Source organism: Bubalus bubalis, chromosome 13 (genome assembly GCF_019923935.1).
Source record: "Bubalus bubalis isolate 160015118507 breed Murrah chromosome 13, NDDB_SH_1, whole genome shotgun sequence".
NCBI classification, from domain to species: domain Eukaryota; kingdom Metazoa; phylum Chordata; class Mammalia; order Artiodactyla; family Bovidae; genus Bubalus; species Bubalus bubalis.
The window spans coordinates 14,222,604-14,240,000 of NC_059169.1; the positions used below are offsets into that span (position 1 = coordinate 14,222,604).

The window sequence follows — 17,397 nt, forward strand, 5'->3', positions numbered from 1 at the left end:
GCCATGAATTAAAAGACACTTACTCCTTGGAAGGAAAGTTATGACCAACATAGATAGCATATTCAAAAGCAGAGACATTACTTTGTCAACAAAGGTCTGTCTCGTCAAGGCTATGGTTTTTCCAGTGGTCATGTATGGATGTGAGAGTTGGACTGTGAAGAAGGCTGAGCGCTGAAGAATTGATGCTTTTGAACTGTGGTGTTGGAGAAGACTCTTGAGAGTCCCTTGGACTGCAAGGAGATCCAACCAGTCCATTCTGAAGGAGATCAGTCCTGGGTGTTCATTGGAAGGAATGATGTTGAAGCTGAAGCTCCAATACTTTAACCACCTGATTTCAACTGACTCATTTGAAAAGACCCTGATGCTGGGAAAGATTGAGGGCAGGAGGAGAAGAGGATGACAGAGGATGAGATGGATGGATGGCATCACTGACTCAATGGACATGGATTTGGGTAAATTCCTGGAGTTGGTGATGGACAGGGAGGCCTGGAGTGCTGCAGTTCATGGGATCTCAAAGAGTCGGACATGACTGAGCGACTGAACTAAACTGAACTATGCACATCCTCCAGTATACTTTATAGCATCTCTAGATTACTTATAATACTTAATACAGTGTAAATACCATGTAAATAATTGTAAATACAGCTATGTACATACTATGTAAATGGTTGCTGGCATGCAGCAAATTCAAGTTTTGCTTTTTAGAACTTCTGGAATTGTTGTTTAATATTCTCGATCTGAGATTGGTATAATCCACAGGTGTAGAATCCATGGATATGGAAGACCAGCTGTCTGTCCTAATAAGAGAGTATTCATTGATTGTCAAAGTTTACACTCTATCTCTTAATTAGTAATATGCTATGCTGCTGCTAAGTCACTTTAGTCGTGTTCAACTCTGTGCGACCCATAGATGGCAGCCCACTAGGCTCTGCCGTCCCTGGGATTCTCCAGGCAAGAACACTGGAGTGGGTTGCCATTTCCTTCTCCAATGCATGAAAGTGAAAAGCAAAAGTGAAGTCGCTCAGTCGTGTCCGACTCTTCGCGACCCCATGGACTGCAGCCCACCAGGCTCCTCCGTCCATGGGATTTTCCAGGCAAGAGCACTGGAGTGGGTTGCCATTGCCTTCTCCAAGTAATATGGTATAGCTACACTTAAAAGCTCTATACAGTCAGCAAAAACAAGACCAGGAGCTGACTGTGGCTCAGATCATGAACTACTTATTGCCAAATTCAGACTTAAGTTGAAGAAAGGAGGGAAAACAACTAGACCATTCAGGTATGACCTAAATAAATCCCTTATGATTATACAGTGGAAGTGAGAAATAGATTTAAGGGCCTAGATCTGATAGATAGAGTGCCTGATGAACTATGGAATAAGGTTCGTGACATTGTACAGGACACAGGGATCAAGACCATTCCCATGGAAAAGAAATGCAAAAAAGCAAAATGGCTGTCTTGGGAGGCCTTACAAATAGCTGTGAAAAGAAGAGAAGTGAAAAGCAAAGGAGAAAAGGAAAGATATAAACATCTGAATGCAGAGTTCCAAAGAATAGCAAGAAGAGATAAGAAATCCTTCCTCAGCGATCAATGCAAAGAAATAGAGGAAAACAACAGAATGGGAAAGACTAGAGATCTCTTCAAGAAAATTAGAGATACCAAGGGAACACTATATGCAAAGATGGGCTCAATAAAGGACAGAAATGGTATGGACCTAACAGAAGCAGAAGATATTAAGAAGAGATGGCAAGAGTACACAGAAGAACTGTACAAAAAAGATCTTCATGACCTAGATAATCACGATGGTGTGATCACTGACCTAGAGCCAGACATCCTGGAATGTGAAGTCAAGTGGGCCTTAGAAAGCATCACTATGAACAAAGCTAGTGGAGGTGATGGGATTCCAGTTGAGCTATTTCAAATCCTGAAAGATGACGCTGTGAAAGTGCCACACTCAATATGCCAGCAAATTTGGAAAACTCAGCAGTGGCCACAGGACTGGAAAAGGTCAGTTTTCATTCCAATCCCAAAGAAAGGCAATGCCAAAGAATGCCCAAACTACCCCACAATTGCACTCATCTCACTCGCTAGTAAAGTTATGCTCAAAATTCTCCAAGCCAGGCTTCAGCAGTACGTGAACCGCGAACTTCCAGATGTTCAAGCTGGTTTTAGAAAAGGCAGAGGAACCAGAGACCAAATTGCCAACATCTGCTGGATCATGGAAAAAGCAAGAGAGTTCCAGAAAAACATCTATTTCTGCTTTATTGACTATGCCAAAGCCTTTGACTGTGTGGATCACAATAAACTGTGGAAAATTCTGAAAGAGATGGGAATACCAGACCATCTGACCTGCCTCTTGAGAAATTTGTATGCAGGTCAGGAAGCAACAGTTAGAACTGGACATGGAACAACAGACTGGCTCCAAATAGGAAAAGGAGTACATCAAGGCTGTATATTGTCACCCTGCTTATTTAACTTCTATGCAGAGTACATCATAAGAAAAGCTGGACTGGAAGAAACACAAGCTGGAATCAAGATTTCTGGGAGAAATATCAATAACCTCAGATATACAGATGACACCACCCTTATGGCAGAAAGTGAAGAGGAACTAAAAAGCCACTTGATGAAAGTGAAAGTAGAGAGTGAAAAAGTTGGCTGAAAGCTCAACATTCAGAAAATGAAGATCATGGCATCCAATCCCATCACTTCATGGCAAATAGATGGGGAAACAGTGGAAACAGCGTCAGACTTTATTTTTCTGGGCTCTAAAATCACTGCAGATGGTGACTGCAGCTATGAAATTAAAAGACGCTTACTCCTTGGAAGGAAAGTTATGACCAACCTAGATAGCATATTCAAAGGCAGAGACATTACTTTGCCAACAAAGGTTCGTCTGGTCAAGGCTATGGTTTTTCCTGTGGTCATGTATGGATGTGAGAGTTGGACTGTGAAGAAGGCTGAGCGCCGAAGAATTGATGCTTTTGAACTGTGGTGTTGGAGAAGACTCTTGAGAGTCCCTTGGACTGCAAAGAGATCCAACCAGTCCATTCTGAAGGAGATCAGCCCTGGGTTTCTTTGGAAGGAATGATGCTAAAGCTGAAACTCCAGTACTTTGGCCACCTCATGGGAAGAGTTGACTCATTGGAAAAGACTCTGATGCTGGGAGGGATTGGGGGCAGGAGAAGAAGGGGATGACAGAGGATGAGATGGCTGGATGGAATCACTGACTCGATGGATGTGAGTCTCAGTGAACTCCGGAAATTGGTGATAGACAGGGAGGCCTGGCGTGCTGAGATTCATGGGGTCGAAAAGATTCGGACACGCCTGAGCGACTGAACTGAACTGAACTGACACTTAAATCCCATTAGAAAACTCTTGCTTCATATTGTAATTGTAGTGTCAAGACAGAATATTCATTGGCAATTTTGTGAAGAATGTAAAGTGTATCTATATTCTTGGCTCACATCACCATTATCATTTGTGTCCACGTTGTTTGCTTCCATTTAGAACTGACTTTACTAGGCTTTGTGTGCATGCTGTCACTTCAGTCCTGTCTTATTCTGTGCAACCCTATGGACTGTAGCCTGCCAGGCTCTTCTGTCCATGGGATTCTCCAGATAAGAATACTGGAGTGGGTTGCCATGCCCTTCTCCAGAGAATCTTCCCTACCCAGGGATTGAATGCACATCTCCTGCGGCTCCTGCATTGCAGGCAAATTCTTTACTGCTGAGCCACCAGGGAAACCCTTTGCTATGATCTGGCATTTAGCAATTGGGTTGCGTTGAGGGTATGAGAAAGTTTTACAGATCTTGTGTGTTTACTATAATGAGTTTGTTGGAAATGTTTTCTGCTCCACCATATGATATCATTAGATAATAAACAGTGCAGCACAAACTGGCTAAAGCAAAATTGGAAATTACTGGCTCATGGAATTGAAAAGTCTAAATGTGCTTCAAGGATGGTTAGATCTGTGCACAAAAGATGTCAGCAGGATTTACTTTCTCTCATTCCATCTTGACCCCATTCTCAGATAAGCTCTGCTCTTGAGATCTCTCAATAGCTTCAGCGGCAGCTCCAGGACTCACGCTTTCTCATGTTCAAGTTTAGAATCTCTTTCCAGAAGTCCACGTGGTCTGACTGAGTCCAGATTAGCTCTGATTAGGTCACATGCTTATCTCCAAACCAATCCCTGTAGCCAGGGGAATCCAGTGCATGCAATGGTCTTGTCACTATTCAACCTCTGGTCAAGGGGGAGGCTGGAGTCAAATCCAGAAGATGCACATAGATCATGGGTGAGTAGAAGATGGCCCCCCGAGAGGAAAATTATGTTTAGTTTTCAGAGTCAGAGTGGATGAGTGCCAGGCAGCAAAACCATCACACTCCACTATGGTCCTCTTTACATATTTGTGGGAGAAACTCTGGCGGGATTTTATTTTATGGACTCTATGATCATTGTGCCTGATTGTGTTCAGCATATGGTAAGAAGGAGACTTGATACTCTATTAGCTGACCATCTCCACTAACTGTCAAAGACCCATGCAGCATGCAGGCTGTAAACTTTATTTCATATCCCTAGTATTTAGGAATATTCTTACATTTCTTGCTTCATCTATTCATGCTTTCTATTATATATTTTATAAGCTGCCTTGAAATTCTTTTGGAAAGAGAATGCATGTAAAGAATTTAAAATGTGATTTTGAATATTGAGTATGTTCAAACTGTCTAAATGTCCGAGCTAAGGTTCCCAATATTTTCCCAGGACAGATTAGCACAGTTATGAATATTATTCCTATTTATAACTTTACCAGGAAAAAAAATAGAGTGTATTTTAGTTTCTGCCTAGATCAGTTATTCTCCACTTGTCTCATTGATAATTTTCTATAATTTTTAATCTTTTAAGATTTAATTTAACTATTAACTTTTCCTCCATGATTCCATCTTCTTCCATCACCAGATGCTCAAGGTCAGTATGTATTCATGGCTTTATGCTCCTATTATTTGTTTTTCTCTGGAAAGAGGTCTCAGAGAGCAAGGGCTGCCACATTCCTGTCTGTACCTCCAGCTCCTAGCATAGCACAGGAGTAAATGCTCAGTAAAAGTTCACTGGGCTTTCCTGGTGGCCCAGTGGTTGAGAATTCACTTCCCAATGCAAGGGACATGGGTTCGACCCCTGGGCTGGGAAGATCCCACAAGCCACTGGGCAACTAAGCCCATGCACCACAACAACTAAGCCTGCATGCTACATCTACTGAAGCCTGGGCACCTAGAGCCCATGGTCCCCAACAAGAGAAGCCGCTGCAGTGAAAAGGCCACACCCCACAGCAAAGAGGAGCTCCCTCTCCTTGCAACTGGAGAAAGCCAACTCGCATCAGCGGAGGCCCAGCACAAAGTACATAAAGTTCATGAAAAAAAAAAGGAAGAAAGAAAGGTGGAAAAGAAGGAAGGGAGGGAGGGAGGAAGGGAGAAAATGATCTTTTAACCTAGAGAATGGTTTCATCACAATTGACTTTATGGATAAATATTGCCTGTGGTTAGTAGATGTGGTTAGCCATTTATCTGGCAGAAAGAAATCTCCCCCAACCCCACCAAAAGTTCTGATTATTTTCTTAATTTATATAGTAAAGGATTTATAACATAGGGATGAAGACCGCAGGAGAGAGTCTTCCCCTTGGCACCCCATGCACACCCAGAGACCAAAGTTACTTTCTCAGTGTGCTCTGTTGCCAACCCCCAAAGGGGTTCTTGAGAATGGCAGAGCGATGGAATCTCTGTATAGTGTTTGTTTCCTTAATAATAGAGGCTTTAAGGGTTTTTGGAAATTGGTTTTCTTTGGGAATCACTTAAGTTTCCCATTTACTGGTAAATATTTTTGGTAAAAACATTATTCTGTTTTATTTCAGAAGAAGTTAAAAAAAAAAACAAACTTGAAAGCATTAGCAAAATAATGGGCTCCCCAAACACAATCATTCATTTGAAGGTGTGTCTAGGGTAAACACAAGCCTGAAGGCTGCTGTGCCTTCTCTGTGAATCCTTTCTGCCTCAAGCTGTGATCTTCAAAGATCTCAGAGTTGCACTTGCATTCTTTCTTATTCAGTTACTCCGTAACTCTTTGCGACCCCATGGACTGCAGCACGCCAGGTTTCCCTGTCCTTCACTATCTCCCGGAGTTTGCTCAAATTCATGTCCATTAAGTCGGTGATGCCATCCAACCATTTCATCCTCTGTCATCCCCTTCTGCCTTGACTCTTTCCCAGCATCAGCTTCTTTTCCAATGAGTTGGCTCTTCGCATCAAATTGGAACTTCAGCTTCAGCATCAGTCCTTCCAACAAATAGTCAGGATTGATTTCCTTTGGGAGGGACTGGTTGGATCTCCGTGCACTTGCATATTGTTTCTTATATTTTTATGATGCTGTTTAATCTATCTGAAGATTTAGAGTGTAATGACACTGTACAGATATCATGATAATGGGCCAACTGATACAGGTGAGAAATACTCTATTACTGTGAAGTTCTAGTTCTTTCCCACTGTTTAGTCAACATACATTTATAGCAACTATTTATTTGGCTATTTTAACACATTATCTTGAAGCTATAAAATAGATCTTCATTTTATTTTTTTAATTAATTTTTATTGGAGTATAGTTGCTTTATAATGTGTTAGCTTCTACTGCACAGCAAAATGAATCAGACACACATACACATACATCGCTTCCCTTTTGGACTTCCTTCCCATTCAGTCCGTTCAGTAGAGTTCCCTGTGCTCTACAGTATGTTTTCATTAATGATCTATTTTATATATAGTATCAATAGGATATATGTTTCAATAGTGTATAAATCTCCCAACTCCTCCCACCCCCCTCCCTTTCTCCCATGGTATCCATCAAATCTTCATTTTAAAAAAAACTTTAAAAAACAAGCCAGCTTGGGATACCTGCTTATTTTCCCCAGCCAATAGGTATTAGGAATGCACTTATCTGACAGATCAGCTCCTATTATTCCTGCAAGGAAGGGCTTTAGATAAACACCACTTCAAGATCTCCCTCGGAAATAGCCTGTTCACCCCTCCTTACCCAATACAAACAAACAACAAAAACAACAAACTCCAGGCCCTCTTTTACGTATTTTTCTTCCAGGAAGTTGAATATTTGAAAAATGTGTCAAATAGCAATATTGCACACGTAGTCTGCATTGTGGCCAACAAGGACCACAATAACTGGTTATTGGAACACGGGACACAGCATCATTTTCATAAGAAAGTTTCTTCAATGTGGGGGTTTTAGAGAACCTAGTTTTAGTGCTTCTTTTCAAAGGGGAAAAAAGCACTGAATGTCTCTCAGCATACATGGTCTAGGAAGGAGGGTTTATCTCAGCCCTAGCCCAATTCTTATCAAATATAAGTTTTCAATAAATATTTATTACTTAATGTCAAGTGCTCATGTCACACACAAAGATTTTTTCCCAAGCCTTTTACTTTTCTTAGATTTCTTAAGTCAAAAAAATTATTTTCTTATTTCAGAAAAAAATTTTTTATTTTACTGCTTTTAAAATTCAGAAGGCCAAGAAGGAGCTAGGACGTCAGGCAGGGCGGGTGTGGAAGAAGGAAGGGCTGAAAGCGTAACAGGAGTTAGAGGGTGTTGTATGGAAGGAATGAGTTTGTGGTTTGAATTTTTCAGGTGGAATGATTTTCAGTCTTTGTGTTAATTAGGAAACAAGCCACTGTTCATTGTAGACCATGTCTGCCTTTTGTTGTTATAAAATGTAAATCTCAGATTTCCCTGGTGGCTCAGACGGTAAAGTGTCTGCCTACAACGTGGGAGACCCGGGTTCAATCCCTGGGTCGGGAAGATCTCCTGGAGAAGGAAATGGCAACCAACTCCAGTATTCTTGCCTGGAAAATACCATGGATGGAGGAGCCTGGTAGCCTACGGTCCATGGGGTCGCAAAGAGTCGGACACGACCGAGCGACTTCACTTTCACACTGTGTGTCCATATCCAGCTCAGTGCCTGGCAGATAGCGGGTACTCACATATCTACTGAGTAATAAATAATGTAGGAGCTCTTGATTTTGAACTCTAAGGACCAGTACAATGATAGGAAATTTCCACATTCCAGTTCATAAAACACTGAATGTGCATCAGATATTGATAAAACACTTTAGGCACTTTTCTCTGTGCAGAAAGCTCAAGCTTCTGTGTTCTAGTTCAGCCCATTCTCCTAAGTAAGCCTGTAGGCACTCAGAGCCCAGACACAGAAGCACCTCTACCCAGCTCACCTCAAAGTACAGGTGGTGGAAGTGGCAGAGAGAAGATGACACCTGGTGTCTAGGAGTGGATGGGCCTCTGGGAAATTCCCAGGACACCATCCTCTGTGGCAGAAACTAAGCCACTGTCCTTGGAGGAAATCACCTGCCTCAAAGAGAGTTAAGACTTTCACCATTGCTGCATTTGCCCATCTCTCCCTTTAAGTCGTGTTGGCCAAGCATGTTGCTCCCATTTCCATAAAAATAAAGAAAGAAGGAATGGGGGGAAGGGAGGGAAGAGGGGAGACAGAGAGGGAGGAAGGAAGGGAGGAAGAATGAATCTTTATAGTAAAAGCTTTTCCTAAATCTACTGTGGGCTTCCCTGGTGGTGCTAGTGGTAAAGAACCCACCTGTCAATGCAGGAGATGCAAGAGATGTGAGTTTGATTTCTGGGTCAGGAAGATCTGGGGAAGACAGAAATGGAAACCCACTCTGGTATTCTTGACTGGGAAATCCCACAGACAGAGGAGCCTGGGGGGCTACAGTCCATGGGGTGGCAAAGAGTCGTACGCAACTGAGTGTGCACACACACTGTTGGCCTCTGAAACACCAAGAGGACCCTTCACCTCTTCCTCTCATCCCTGTCTACTGCAGAAAACTCTGGCAGGAAGGAATGCTTTTCTCTGAAAAAGTTTGCTTCACATCACCCACGTTTCTCAATATTTGTTTCTATTAATAAACAGACATAGGTTTGAAAGGCCTCCTTGTTCCAGGCATTTTTTTCCTCTGACCTTTTTGTTCTCTGCCATTCTATCATCTGTTTTGCTTTTTTTAATCTAAAGAAAACCTCACAATGGCCTGGACAAATGACACTAATCTGTGTTTATAGTATCTCACTTCACTTAATGCTGCTTGGGGTTCTTACTGCTGTCTGACTTTCGGATGTGCGAAGGGATTGGACCCGGTTCTTGTAAAACTGGTTGTCAAATCCTACATTTTGTAGCAGTTCCAAGAATCACTGAGTTTGAACAAATGTTCCCTGCAGTGTAAAATGTTTTATTGTCTATAAAATTTTTATGCTTGATAGATATGTCATACTCACTTTTACACTAGCGTTCAAAGACTATATATTTTTAAAAATTTGTTTATTTTTGGCCGTGCTGTGCCGTCTTTGCTGTGTGTGAGGGCTTTCTCTAGCTGCGGTGGGAAGACTTCTCACTGTGGTGGCTTCGCTTGTTGTGGAGCACAGGCTCTAGGGCACATGGGCTCAGTAGCTGTGGTGCCCCACTGGATGTCGAATCTTCCCAGCCCAGGAATTGAACCCATGTCCCTTGCTTTAGCAGGCAGATTCTTAACCACTGGACTGCTGGGAAAGTCCATACTACACATTTTTTAGCCGACATAATCTTTCCACCAACCTGAAAGTTTTCTAATTACCCCCCTTTTGTCAGCTGCAGGCCTGAGGCCTGAATACCTTGCCCCAGGTGGCAAGGCCGTCAGTGACAGAGGCAAACCTCCAATGAACCAGTGTATCTGATCCCTTTGATTTCCCTGCAAAGCAATTTATGAATTTACCAACGTCAAATGACTCTAATGTGCCAAGACATTTTACGTGACTACGTAAAATTACGTGACTGCGTACAATTACGTGACTGCATACAATTACGTGACTCCGTACAATTACGTGACTCCATACAATTACGTGACTATGTATACATTTCCTTGTATATAAAAGATTTATACATATGGCTTAATGTTAAGCCAGGAACATAATTTTTGAAATGCAGGGCCTAGGAAAGATTAGGATAAGGCAAACCAGAGAAGGGCTTACAAATAAGCAGTCAATCAAATGTTCAAGAATCAATCATGTGTAGAGATAAGATCCTTACCCTTAAGAAGTTTACGATCAATCTGAGAAAACAGAATAAATATTCTCTAAGTGATTCTAGCACAAAGAGCTGGTGTCTGTGCAAAATACAAGGATCTGCAAAATAAGGAATGAATTCATAAACATTCAAGTGTGCAGAGAGGGGTCAGGAAAACCACGAAAGTTTTCTAAAAAGGGCACAGTGAACATGCACATTGATGAGGAAGGGAAAGAATAGCCAAAGCAAAACTCAAAGTTAGAAAATTTTAAATTTCAGGGACTTCCCTGGTGGTACAGGAATTAAGATTCCAAGTTTCCGCTACAGGGAGCAGGGGTTCAATTCCTCCTTGTAGAGCTGAGATCACAGAGGTAGGCAAAAAAAATTCAAATGTCATTCCCTGAAAACATCTTCACTTACAAGACAATCTATTTTATTCCAGCTTCTCCCCCAAGGGGAAGGGAAGGAACACTACCACATTCAACGTGACTCTTCATATCAGAAGTGGTGTGCTGGGTCACTTGCAAAGGCTTAGGAAAGCTTGGCCTTAGTTAACATTATAGGAATTTTGAGAGGCCACTGATAATATTATCATCGGAAGTTTGCAATCTGCTGAGTGGGAGTATTTACACCACGGAGACTGGCAATCATTACAAATCAGTCCTCCATGCCTACCCCATCTCCACATTGTTAAACAAGCACCAGCACACCTGGAAGATCAGCGTTTTACAATCAGGGAGCTCTAAGGATAGTTGTGTGTGAGGAGGAGAAAGGGGAACCAGGGGATGGGGCAGGAGAAATGAGCAAGGGTCAGAGGTGGACAAAGACAGAGTCAGGGAAACCACGTAGGAGGAGAGTGAGTGAGTGAGCTGGGCAGAGATGTGTCCAGAGGCGCGTGGAAGGACCTGCATTATCCCTTTAGGTGACAGAGTTGCTGAGAGCTTTGCATTATGTGAGTGAAGACTTAAGTTGTTATTGTTTTTAATCTGGTTATATTCTGCCCCACTCCTAGTATTTTTATGAAGCTAGAAGTATTGTGGCTTTGGCGTATGGTCTGACCACCTGTCTCTCTGCTTGTTGGACCAGATCTAGAAGAATTCTTCAAGGATTTTGGCCCTGCCTGCAGACGCTCCTGCTGTTCACCTCGGCATCAAGGATGCGATTTGGGATTTCAAGGAAGATGGAGATGCTGGAGAGAGTGCCCTCGGGGCTGCCTAGTACCTGTCCTCTCCTGTGACCAGGGAATGTGCGCCCCCTGTGGGTCAACTGATAGAAAGCAACGTTTCTTTGCCTCAAACAAAGAGTTCACTTTAGCAAAGTGCTCTTTTTTTTAGTTCTGATGGTCTCTCTTTCTATATTTTTAAAACACCTATTTATTTATTTGGCTGAGCCGGGTCTTGGTTGTGGCACACAAGATCTTTGATACTCGTTGCAGCGTGTGAACCTTTGGTTGTGACTTATGGGATCTAGTTCCATGACCAGGGATCGAATCCCCGCCCCCTGCACTGGGACCACTGGACCATCAGCGAAGTCCCATAGTAAGGTCTTCTTACTTCTGGTTAAAACAGTAAAGACATCAGCTTGTCCTTCTAAAGACACTGAGCTAGGCATGGCCCACTGACCCTGTCCTCACAAGAGGACCAGGCCCACTTTCCCCTTTATTGAGCACAGAAGGACCACTGTGGGCGAGGAGAGAGGGGTTGAGGCTACAGACACTGGAGTTTGTAGACAGTGGACCTGAGAAGGCAGAACTTCCTCCTGAGACGGAGGAGAGAGGCAGCAGATGGATTTAAAAGCTGAGATCTTAGAAACAGGATGGACACTGAGAGAGGGCTTGCGAGAGATCAGGTGGCAGGGAGAAGTGCCCATGGGGCACCCTTCTCTCTGGAGGTCCACGGTCCAGGGATGAAGTCCACTGTTTGTTCTTCCTACACTGAGTGAGCTCTTCTTTTGAGATCTGTCAACTCTTCTGAAGAAAACTCATCGTAATTCACTGCATGTTTGGAAAGAGACCATTGATGTGGCAGGTGGGACTTGGGGGAAGGACAGAGATTATCCTTTCATTTTGCAGGAACACACACACACACACGCACACACACACACACACCCCCATCAGCAGCTGCAGAGACCCCAGGCTGGCTCAGCAGACACACACACACACACACGCGCACACACACCCATCAGCAGCTGCAGAGGCCCCAGGCTGGCTCAGCGGAGAAGGCCCTTTGAGAGACCAGGCAGTGAGGTTGAGTTCCTTCTACCTACCTTACCAATGATTAACTGGTTCCCTTTTTAAGAAGGGGTCTTGCCACAAGACAGGGCCTTTTTAAGAAGGGCTTCCCCAGTGGCTTAGTGGTAAAGAATCTGCCTGCCAACCTTGGGTCGGGAAGATCCCCTGGAGGGGAAAATGGCAACTGGGTCTATGATTCTTGCCTGGAGAATCCCATGGAGAAAGGAACCTGGCGGGCTACAGTCCAGGGGGGGTCATAAAGAGTCTGATGCAACTTGGGAACTGAGTGCTTGCTGCAAACGAAGTTACCATTGTGTCTGTTTTATTTCATTCAAGCCCTAGTACAGGTCAACCTCACTTTGCAAACACCGCTTTGCCCACTTCCTCATCAGTGGATTTAAGAGTTGTGGCAGGAGTCCAACAAACAGATGAGAGCTTTCAAATGGTACTTATTTCTCCTACTGCCAACAACCATCTTGGCTTTGCTCATGGAGCCAAAAATATCTTTCATACAAGCCACAAGGAGACTGTTGGCCTGGGTTAGAACCAAAACCAACTTCCAAAGACCATAGTATTTATACTAATAAGAGCTAATAAGTGACTCTGTCAACAACCTCGCTGCGCTCAATCCGAGATGTCTCTTGCACACCACTCTGCATCTGAGCAAGGAATGAACCGTGTGGCTACACCGGTGGGATTGCTGCACCAATGCTTGCCTTTTCAGCTCTGGGGTTCTGCTAAATTTCCAGAGAAATAGAATCAGAAGATCTGATTTTACATTTCAGTACCTTGAACTTAGTGAGAATTTTCAAAAAACGTTATAATATTCAACGGTAATTTATGCAGATAAGTAAACGGATGCTTTTAAAGAACGTTTAAAGCTTGCACTATCTTTTGGTAAACGTGATTAGTGTTTCTTGCAGAGGATTTGTGGGAGAATTAACATATAGGCAAACAGAATGTTTTTCCTTTCCTGTGTGTAAGAATGCCTGTGTGTGGCCTTCCATATCTTAACAAAATAAAGTTCACTCTATTCCCCTCACTAATTACACTCCAGCAGGTGAGGCCCTGGTTAACTGATTTCCCCTGAGGGTGGGCCTTTTTAAGAACAGAGCTTGCTGGCATATTTTAAAATGTTTCCTTTCCCCATCTCCCTGCTGGAAACGTGAGATTTCAGCAGAAAAATCCCTGCTTGATTTTTCTTCAATATGTGCTGTGGGACGTTGGTCAACTTCTTGGAGGTAAATCTCAAAATATTGTGGGCCTGAGAAATCCCTGATGATCCAGTTGTTAAGGCTCCACACTCTCACTACCATGGGCACAGTTTCAATTCCTGGTCAGGGAACAAAGATTCCATAAGCTGTGCCATGCATTCAATATAAATATATTATAAATATACATCCGACTCTTTGTAACTCCATGGACCGCAGCACGCCAGCCTTCCCTGTCCTTCACAATCTCCTGGAGTTTGCTCAAATTCATGTCCATTGAGTTGGTGATGTCATCCAACCATCTCATCCTCTGTCGCCCCTTTCTCCTCTGCCCTCAATTTTCACATATATGAATACATGAAATACGTAGTTCGTATATATTTTATATATATATATATATATATATATATATATATATAGTGAGGCCCTGTTATGACTGGGTTCCCTGACGTTTTTTAAATTCTATTGAAAAGTAACTAACAATGTTTTGTTAATTTCTGCTCTGTAGTAAAATGACTCTGTTGTACACATATATACATTCTTTTCCATTATGATTTGCCACAGAATATTGACTATAGTTCCTGTGCTCTACAGTAGGACCTTATTCTTTATCCATCCTATGTATACTAGTTTGCATCTGCTCGTCCTGTACTCCAAATCTTTCCATTCCCCACCCCCTGTCTACCTTGGCAAGCTCAGGTCTGTTCTCTTTGTCTGTGAGTCTGTTTCTGTCTCATACATGTGTTCATTCGTGTCATATTTTAGATTCCACATATAAGTGATATCATATGATATTTGTCTTTCTCTTTCTGACTTCACTCAGTATGATAATCTCCAGGTCCATTCATGTTGCTGCAAATGGCATTCTTTCATTTTAATGACCGAGTAACATTCTACGGCATGTATGTATCACATCTTCTTTATCCATGCATCTGTCAATGGACATTTAGATCGTTTCCATGTCTTGGCTATTGTGAATAATGCTATGAACATACCCCTGGAGTATTTAACACTTAGATTTGTCTGTACCGAGCCTCCAGCAATTGTCAGCAACAGTTCCCGTTCTCCTCCCAGAGAACAGATTCCACTTGGTTTCTCCTTAAGGAATATCTATTGAAAATCTGGAGTTGGACCTTATGGGTCCCATGAGAATTCAATTAACTAATAATAAGGAGGGGCAGGGGATGCTATGATGTTAGGAGATGAGAGCTGCAGGGTGAGTTCCAAAGAAGCACTTGCCTCAGACCTTGACTTTGACCTTTTAGATCATTTCTCAGGAAGAGCCTGACTCCATAACTCTTCGAGTGCTCTAAAAACCTCTAACAAAGAATCTCTACTTTTGTTTCATTACATCTAGAAGCTAATAGCTCATAACATTTTCTCTTGGTTGGCTTTTAAAAATCAGCTTTATTCTGTTTCTCTCTTTGTGTGGGTTTCGAATATGTTCAAGCGTAATATCGTCTCAATTTGAGTTTGACATTATTTTGAGACATCCCTTTTCATTCTCCAGTTTCGTTCGGACTTCCTTTGTCTAGAATTCATTCAGTGGCCTGCTTTCTTTTGAGAGAGCGATGTTTAGCAACTACTCTTGCGCTGCAAAAATGCTGAACAAGTTTTAAACACTTGGGTTTCCCGGCTGGCACAGATCCCTTGTCTTGTTACATAAAGGAACCCCCTTACCTCTTTGAAATTCTGGGGAAATATTTGTGTTGAAGTTTCTCTGTTCTAGGATTATTGGGGAAGGTAAATATGGATGATAGTTGCTATGAAGTTCAAAGATGATGCCAACAGCAGTTTTATTTACAGTGAGCAGGACCGCGTCTGCAGAGAGCAGAGGGTGAGGGGCAGGCCTGCCGCCCTCGTTGTGTGGCTGGTCTGCCCTTTGCAGAATTACAGCTCGCTTCCTGCCAGGGCTGTGGTGGTTGGCACGGAGCTCTGGCACTGAGACCAGCGGCCCCTTTTCCCTTAAATCGAGCCACACCACTTCAGATTCCTGGCACACGTTTTCAAGGTCTCCTCTTGCTGTTTGTCTCAGGGCTACTTTGCCCTAGGAGTCTGCCGTCTAAAATAGAGGCTCCACATAAAAAAGAACAAAGTGTTGCCATCTGCAGCGGCGTGGAGGGACTTGGAGGGCATTACGCTAAGTGACATAACTCAGATGGAGAAAGACAAATACTGTATGATATCATTTGTATGTGTAATATAAGAAATACAGCAAACTAGTGAACGCAACAAACAAGAAGCAGATTCACAGATACAGAGAATAAACCAGTAGTTACCATCGAGGAGCGGTGGGGGGGAGGGGCAAGAGAGGGGTAGAGGATTGAGAGGCACAAACTCTATAAGGATACACTATAAGCTAAAAGGATACACTGTACAACACAGGGGATATAGCCAATATTTTATAATAACTATAAATAGAGTATAACCTCCAAGAATTGTGAATCACTACTTTGTATACCTGTAACTCATAACATATTATACATCAACTACATGTACTTCAATAAAAATAAGCAAATAAAAAAGAGGCTTGACCCTGCCCCAATGGTAAAAAGCAATATTCAACCTAAACAGAAATTAAATGTTGCTATCAAATGAGTTAGTAATTATTAATATGCTCAGTAATAATTCCTACGATAAACTGGTTAATTATACAATTCATTGTCAATGCTTAGTTATCGACCCATTTAATCCTCACAGCCACCCTATGAGATGGGAACCATTGTTAACCCTGTTTTATCAGATGAGGAGACTAGAGCAAGGTGAGATGGAGAAATTTGTAGGAAGTCCCACAGTCAGGGAACTTCCTTGATGGTCCAGGAGCCTCCTCGCTCCCAATGCATAGGGCATAGTTTTGATTCCTGGTCAGAGAACTAAGATCTCATATGTCCCATGGCATGGCCAAACAAGACAAAACAAAACCAACCCACAGTTAGGAAGCAGGGGGGCAGCTGGGATGGAATTGGAGTGTCCGTTTTCCAGCTCAGGTGGTCTGCCTTCAGAGCCTGCCCTGGAGTGTGTGTCCCAAGGTTTATTCCATGCAACATACTACAGATGAGAACAAAAGCAGGTGTTATTATGGACTGAATGTGTCCTCACAAATCCACACGTTGAAGCCCAGGCTCTCAGTGTGATGAAGCATGGAGAGGGGCCTTTGGGAGGGAATTAGGTTTAAGTGAGGTTGGCTTCCTTTCCCGCTGCCAAGGGAGGACACAGCAGGAACTCAAACGGCCAGCACCTTTAATCTGAACTTCCCAACCTCCTGAATTGTGGGAAATAAATGTCTGTTGTTTAAACCATTTTTTTTTTTTAATAGCAGGTTCAGCTGACTTAATACAGAGGGGTGTGTGTGCTTAGTCACTCAGTCGTGTCTGACTCTTTGCATCCCTAGGGACTGCAGCCTGCCAGACTCCTCCAGCTCCTGCCATGAGTTTCTCCAGGTAAGAATACTGGAGGAGTGGATAGCCATTCCCTTTTCTAGAAGATCTTCCTGACCCAGAGATCGAACTTCAATTCACCTGCTTTGCAGGTGGATTCTTTACTGTCTGAGCCACCAGGGAAGCCCTTAATACAGGGAGGGCGCTCTTCAATCAGAGCGATTTGGAAAAGGCTCAGCTTGCTCCCTCCCTATTTTAAAGGACTCACAATGTCTATTAGGAGATCAAAGGCTGAAAAATTCTGCAGTTTAAGGGAAGGTATTTAAATTTGTTTAACTAATGACTTCTCAATATTTTTGACTATGGAATACCCCCGACACCCATGAATCTTTCACGGAACACACTTGAAAGGGGCCGCAGGTGAGACTGTGTGTCTGTTTCCAGGTGGGAGTCAGAAGCTTGTGTAGCGGGAGGCTT

General features: G+C 42.9%; 1 protein-coding gene and 1 long non-coding RNA gene across 2 annotated transcripts in view; one reads left to right on the top strand and one right to left on the bottom strand.

Annotated features, from left to right (window-relative positions):
* Positions 1–17,397, bottom strand: part of CLDN10 (claudin 10) — a 105,507-nt gene that overhangs the window by 53,476 nt on the left and 34,634 nt on the right. The window lies entirely within an intron of this gene.
* Positions 12,663–17,397, top strand: part of LOC112578416 — a 5,290-nt gene continuing 555 nt past the window's right edge. The window contains exons 1-3 of the long non-coding RNA XR_003102666.3: positions 12,663–13,573; positions 16,935–16,983; positions 17,365–17,397. The exon at positions 17,365–17,397 is cut by the window's right edge and continues 144 nt beyond it. This is a non-coding gene — a long non-coding RNA (uncharacterized LOC112578416). The remainder of the gene's footprint in view (positions 13,574–16,934; positions 16,984–17,364) is intronic.